Here is a 7,601-nt window from a genome sequence, read left to right as displayed (position 1 = left end):
TGACCTCGTCTCGTGGTACTTACCTGCAACGCAACCTTCGATCCTCACAATATCTCCTTCTCCACTCCCCTCTTATCTCCTCTTCCCACAATCGCATACAAGAGTTCTCCCGTGCATCCCCCCTACTCTGGAACTCTCTACCACAAATATAAGACTCTCGCCTACCATCGAAACCTTCAAAAAGAACCTGAAGACCCACCTCTTCCGACAAGCCTACAACCTGCACTATCCACCGCTTGACCAAGCCACTGCACAACCAGCTCTACCCTCGCCTATTGTATCCTCACCTAACCCTTGTAGATTGTGACCCCTCACGGGCAAGGTCCTCTCTCCTCCTGTACCAGTCGTGACTTGTATTATACTGTACTTGTTTTTATTATGTATACCCTTCCGCACATGTAAAGCGCCATGGAATAAATGGCGCTATAATAATAAATAATAATATATTGTAGATATCGCATGTGAGAAATGGACTAAACCTAGTGTCTAAACCTCATGAAGAAAAAATATACATCTTTGTATGTCAGTCAGTAGATAGAAAAATATTAAAATTTTAGCGTCCTCAGTGGTTGATAACTTTTAGAGGGTAACTGAAAAGATTGTAACAAATTGCAAGCTTTCAAGACTACTCAGGTCTCTTCATTTTTTCTTTGATTTTTTTTCTTTGATTTTTGATTTCAGACGCTTTTGTTACTTTCAGAACACTGAAACTAACAGTTTTGCTGAGAGGACGGCACTCTCCAACGGTGATGATATCTACGATCTGGACGGATGCACAGACGTGCTCTTGTGGCGTTTCTCAAATTGGTTGTACTTGCGGATGTAGTGCAAGTAATACGGTGGGTGAAAATTGTGCGCTGCATATTCATCTTGGTGACGATTCCGGTCAGAATACGACCACGAATGTAGACGTTACCAGTGAAGGGGCATTTCTTGTCAATGTCTGTGCCCTCAATTGCCTCTTCTGGCGTCTTAAATCCAGACTAACATTCTTGTAATAGAAGGCTAGCTTCTCTTTGCCGGTCACACGCTACTTGTTCTGGAAGATAGTCGGCTGCTTCTCATAAGCTCTCTCAGTATGGATATCCGCCAACTTTGCCTGCAAGGTGAAAAAAAAGCTAAAAATGTCATGAAGGCACACAATTTCTAGCATCTGTCCACATATTACGCTACAGAACAGCAATGTGAATACCTGTGGTTGCACAAGGATCGAAGGTATAGGCCGTAACTGAGTGGAAGTATCAGTATTCACTCATGATGATGTGTGCTCAGGTAAGGAAAACTAATATACCACAAGTCAGTCCAGGCCAAATAAGAAAATATTTACAAATGTTCTCACGATTTTGCAGTGACTTTTATAAAGTCATAATGATCTTCAGCAGAGTAAGGTCAAAAATAGCTCTACTGCTAACATGGGGTAATTACACACTTGATGCCTGGGGCAGAAACACTAATACAGAGCGTATTGAAAAAGTATTAATGAGCACACCATGTACGGTTATGAAGAAAATAAATGAATGTAAACTTGCCGATACCTCCATAGTGAATTCTTTCCAAAATGTCACAGCTGTTATTATATTGTTCAGAATTAGCTGGGAAAAAAAACTTTGGTTGATTTTTCCCCTTTGTTGCTATGGTGGCGAGATGCTAGAGAAATAGTTATTTTTGTTGCTGTCGCTGACTTCTGCGCTATATGTTTTATAGTGTTATCATTGCTGACTATAAACAAATGTAACTTCCCCTGGAAAAACCTTAAATAATAAAGAACTATCTGCCCCTGCCATTTGGTGATGTAATATTACATACATTATAAGACAGGCGAATTGTGAATATTTCATATTTCTATCATTTTATCTATGACCCTAATTCCCAAAAAGTTGTGACCCTGTGCAAAATGTATAGCGAACAAGAATGCAGAGATTTGGAAATCTCTTACAACTATATCTCATTGACAACAGAGCAAAGAACTGAAAGCAGGAGGTCAAGATTACACATTTTTCCATTTTATTTGAAAAAATTATTTCATTTTAGAATTGATGGCAGCAACACATCTCACAAAAGTAGTGACACGGCCGTATCTACCATTGTGCAGCGTCCCCTCTTCTCTTTACAACAATCTGTAAACATCTGGGACCTGAGGAGACCAATTAGAGTTTTAGGAGAGGAATGTCCCATTCTTCTTTGATGTAGGATTCCCGCTGATCCATAGCTCTAGGTCTTTGTCAGATTTTTCGTTTCATAAATGTTTTCTATTGGTGAAAGATCTAGACTGCAGCAGCCTGGTCATCATCATCTTCTGTGAAGCCATGTTCTTGTGATGGATGCAGTATGTGACTTAGCATTGTCAGGCTGAGATATGCAAGGCTTTCCATGAAACAGACATTGTCTGGATTGGAGCATATGTTGTTCTAAAACCTCTATCTAATGCTCAGCATTAGACTTTTAAGATGTAAAAGCTGCCCATGCCGTATGCTCTAATGCCGCCCCATACTATCAGAGATGCAGGCTTTGGAAATGTGCATTAATAGCAAGCTGGATGGTCCCTCTTCTTTTGAGTCCAAAGGCCATGGTGTCTGTGGTTTCTATGAATAATTTAACATTTTGATTCTTCCAAAAGTAGAACAGTTTTTCATATTTCCATATTCAATTAACTTTGGTCCAGAGAAGGCCATAACGTTTCTGGATTGTGTTGATATACTGTATGGATGCTTCTTTCCGTGATAAAGCTTTACATTTTATTTGTGGATTAAATGGTGAACTGTTTCCACACTCATTTCATCTTGGAAGTATTAAAGGGAATCTGTCACCCCAAAAATCGTATATGAGATAAGGCCACCGGCATCAGGGGCTTATCTACAGCATTCTGTAATGCTGTAGATAAGCCCCCGATGTATCCTGAAAGATGAGAACAAGAGGTTATATTATACGCACCCAGGCGCGGTCCGGGTCCAGCGTCTGCCATCTTCATACGATCACGTCCTCTTCTTGTCTTCCTGCCGCGGCTCCAGCGCAGGTGTACTTTATCTGTCCTGTTGAGGGCAGAGCAAAGTACTGCAGTGCGCAGGCGCCGGGCCTCTCTGACCTTTCCTGGCCCCAGTACATGCAGCCGCACGCTCCGCTCCTGAGTGACATCGGCAATGCCGGGTATTATCATGTGAGACGCGGCCGTATATCTCGCATGTGTGATCCTGGCCTACCACTGATCTACAAAGCCATCCACAACCTGTCCCCTCTCTATATCTCTGAACTAATCTCCCAATATCTTCCCTCACGTAATCTTCGATCCTCCCAAGACCTCCAACTCTCCACCACACTTATTCATTCCTCACACACCCGCCTCCAAGATTTCTCCATCCTCTGGAACTCCACGCCTCAACACGTCCGATTATCCACCACCCTCGGATCCTTCAGACGGAACCTGAAAACCCATCTTTTCAGGAAAGCCTACAGCCTGCAATAACCATTCTGCCGCCTCACCACCACCTGAGCTGCCGCGTCACCAAAAGCCGGAGCTGCCACCTCACCAACCACCAGAGCTGCCGCCTCACCACCACCAGAGCTGCCACTCCCCCGACCTTCTGTCTCCTCCCCATTATTCCGTAGAATGTAAGTCCGCAAGGACAGGGTCCTCTCCCCTCTCCACCAGTCTGTCACTGTAAACTTGTTTACTGTAAACGTTATCTAAGACTCTGTATGTAGCCCCTTTTCTCATGTACAGCACCATGGAATTAATGGCACTATATAAATAATAGTAATAATAATGTACTGTAGGTGGTGGGATATTCAAAATCTGTGCAATTTTATGTTGCGGAACATTTTTCTGAAATTATTGGCCAATTTTTAGGCAGTTGTTCACAGATTGGTGAACCTCTAACCATCTTAGCTTTTGAGAGATTCTGCCTCTCTAACATCCTCTTTTTATACACAGTCATATGACTTAGTTAGCACAATAACCCTCCAACTATTTTGCATTACTAACACTTCCTATTCCACCCTTTTGTTAACCGTGTCCCAACTTTTTTGATATGTGTTGCTTACTTTGATTTCTAAATCATTATTATTATTATTATTTTTTTTAAGAAACGGAAAAATGTCCAACTTTCCCTTTCTGATCTGTATTTTATGTTCTGTAGTAAGTATGTTAAAGCTATGAGATTTCCAAATCATTACATTCAGGTTCTCTTTACATTTTACACAACATCCAAACTTTTTTGGAATTGGGGTTGTAAATCATGTGATGTAATGCCTAGATTGATCAGCACTTTTTAGGCTGGGCTCATACTAGTGTATGCAAAGTATTCAGTTTTTCATCCAGAAAAAAACAGATGAATTCTCATCCACATCCCGTCTGCATGCCCATTTTTACATTTGTATGGCATTAGTATGGCATCCGTTGTTTATATCAACAATTTAATAATGAAAGGCGATATACAGTTTTCTGTGTTCATAATTCCACCCTGCTGAGGAACATGCCACTTAGGAAACATGCTTATATGTGCAGAAACCTTTGACAAACCAGTCATATTTGGTGTGACTAGAAGGTTATACCCAATTTTGAGTCGAGCATCTAGGTTTATACAATTCGCCTATTTTTGCCTATAAACTTGCCATTATATTGTGGCCCACCTAGCTTACTGTAGTTCTTCACAGTAAGCTCCACAACAGTGATTCCCTGCCTCCTAAAGGGGTTGGATCATGTTTCAAAGTCGGCACCCACTGTATGGATTCTAATGATCGGACTTTATACATCGCACCAAGCCTTTAATCCCTGAAGCATTAAGTGCCCTGAGCTGTAAGATCACCCTCAAGTTTTGCTTTTCAGAGGTCACTTCTGTTGTACTTAACATTACATACAAACCCCGACTCTAACATTGGGCATTATATTGAGGGCAGAATACATAGTCTATCCCAAGTAAATTCTGCTGTAAATGACTCAACATCACATCAGCCTTTAAAAGTCACCGTACTACATTGTGAAGTACAACTCAAGTTTTCCTCTTTAAAGAACCACCCGAGTGTTTGTTTTCATTTCCCCACTGGAGTGGCGCTTAAAATCCAAGTCCCCTGCCCAATCTGATACTCACCTTCCAAAGTTTCATCTGTTTTCACCACTGCTTCTGTCCGTCTCCTGCAGTTTGTGACCTGCTGACTGCTCCAGTGTTTCATTGTTTTATGGAGGGAGCCGGAGATCATTAATCATTGTAAGTCTTTGAGAGCCTCATTCTGTCCTCGTTCTGGCTCTCATAGACTTGCATTGAGAGCTTGTGATGAAGCTTCTGACTTCCGGCCATTTAGAAGCTGATCTCACTGGCCCTGAAAAACAGTGAAGACGTCGGAGAGTGCGTATATGACCGATGGCAGGGGACTTATGCTTAAAGCACCACTCCGGCGGTGATCAAAAACAAAACGCTGGAGTGGTGCTTTAAAGAAGCAGTCCCAAAAAAACAATTTATTGTATAGTTTGCAGTTTACATATTGCAAATTGCAGTGATTTTAATTTTCTTACTAAGGGCTTAGTAAACCACGACTTCTAAATTACAGAAAGTTGTTATGGAACTGCTAACTAAAGAATAATTAGCAGCACCAATGTAACAATATTCATACACTCTACCATTAGAGGTGAGTTTCAGCAAGTTTCCAGTTTCCTTACCATCCGCTGTGTACCCTTTCTCTGTGCTAAGGATTGTGGTTCCTTATACTGGTGGACAAACATTTTGTATTTTTTGCTTTACCCCTCCCCCCCAAAAAGCTTTAATATCTACATTGCTTGATATTCACACATTGTCTAGTATATGTGGCCAGATGGGCCTCATTAAATCATTAAAGGGGTATTCGCTTGTTATTAAATTGCTTTAATTTGTTGATTGGACAGAATGAAAATAAGCCAGTTTTCAACTGATTTCCTTTTTCTACCCACAGATATTCTCCTGCTGGAAAGCCTTTATCTTACATAGTGTACGGCTTGTTTCTATACAGCAGTTAGCTGCTCATCTCTGTTGCTCTTCCTCTCAGCTCCAGACAGGTTTCCTTATCAGTCCTGTACAATGAAAATCCATCTGCCCCCCCCCCCCCCCCCCCGACCTCAACATTGGCAGATTCCGGAGAAGTTTTCCTAATCACGGCTCTCACTTTTTGTTCAAATGCCTCTTTAACACAATTTGGAATTTTTTTTCTTCTAAATGACACTAAGAAAACAACTAAAATAGCAGAGGTAAGCTGTTGTTGGGCACAGAATGATGAGCAAGCAAGTATTTCAGACTGAAGAGATTAATAAATAACCAAGAAAAATACAATTTCAGTTACCCAGGTTCTATTATCCCAAGTTTTTAATTAAATAGTAACTAACTATAGCAAGTTTTTACAAAACAGTAAGATGACACTTCTTAGTATATTACATCAAAAGAAAACTGGAGTATAGAGCTAGTATGAATGCATGCTCATTGTATGGGATGGCAAATAGTACTTTTTAACAAAAGATGCATATAATTAGCAAATGATTCAATTGGGATTCAATGATTTTGTCTGGCAATGTTAAAGATGAGACTAAAGGTTCACACACACGACTGCATCATGGATATGTGTTGTACCAATCCATAATAAAGCATCTGTAGTTTGCTATGGGGTGATACTGTATCATTCACAAATCTCAAACATTTTTCTTATCATTGATCCACAAAGAAAATCCAATAAAACAATTGCCCCTTCCTTTCTTTGACTAGTTACATGGGATACTATGAATTATGCCTCAATCAGAAGTCTGATTTTTCTACATACGAGAAAAATGGACCAATTTTTTCTAACAGACCTTGATCAAAGTGTGGTCCGAGAGCCTTCAGTTTTTCTCATACATGGAGACAAAAAAGAAATCTCCATGGTGTCATCCGAGTGCGATCCGATTTTTCCACGAACCCGTTGACTTGCATTGCTGATTTTGAGCCGAATCTTGGATCAATATTGGACATGTCTCTGTTATTGTCCGTGAACATGTACAGTTAGGTCCATATATATTTGGACAGAGACATTTTTCTAATTTTGGTTATAGACATTACCACAATGAATTTTAAACAAAACAATTCAGATGCAGTTGAAGTTCAGACTTTCAGCTTTCATTTGAGGGTATCCACATTAAAATTGGATGAAGGGTTTAGGAGTTTCAGCTCCTTAACATGTGCCACCCTGTTTTTAAAGGGACCAAAAGTAATTGGACAATTGACTCCAAGGCTATTTCTTGGACAGGTGTGGGCAATCCCTTCGTTATGTCATTCTCAATTAAGCAGATAAAAGGCCTGGAGTTGATTTGAGGTGTGGTGCTTGCATTTGGAAGGTTTTGCTGTGAAGTAAACATGCGGTCAAAGGAGCTCTCCATGCAGGTGAAACAAGCCATCCTTAAGCTGTGAGAACAGAAAAAAACCATCTGAGAAATTGCTACAATATTAGGAGTGGCAAAATCTACAGTTTGGTACATCCTGAGAAAGAAAGAAAGCACTGGTGAACTCATGAATGCCAAAAGACCTGGGCGCCCACGGAAGACAACAGTGGTGGATGATCGCAGAATAATCTCCATGGTGAAGAGAAACCCCTTCACAACAGCCAACCAAGTG

General features: G+C 40.7%; 1 pseudogene; it reads right to left on the bottom strand.

Moving 5' to 3' along the window:
• Nucleotides 1–617: 617 nt before the first annotated feature.
• On the bottom strand, nucleotides 618–1,541 carry LOC143803724 (small ribosomal subunit protein uS17 pseudogene; annotated as a pseudogene).
• Between the last annotated feature and the right edge of the window lie 6,060 nt (nucleotides 1,542–7,601).

This window comes from Ranitomeya variabilis, chromosome 2 (genome assembly GCF_051348905.1).
Source record: "Ranitomeya variabilis isolate aRanVar5 chromosome 2, aRanVar5.hap1, whole genome shotgun sequence".
Lineage (NCBI taxonomy): Eukaryota > Metazoa > Chordata > Amphibia > Anura > Dendrobatidae > Ranitomeya > Ranitomeya variabilis.
This window is presented reverse-complemented; position numbering and strand designations above follow the sequence as displayed.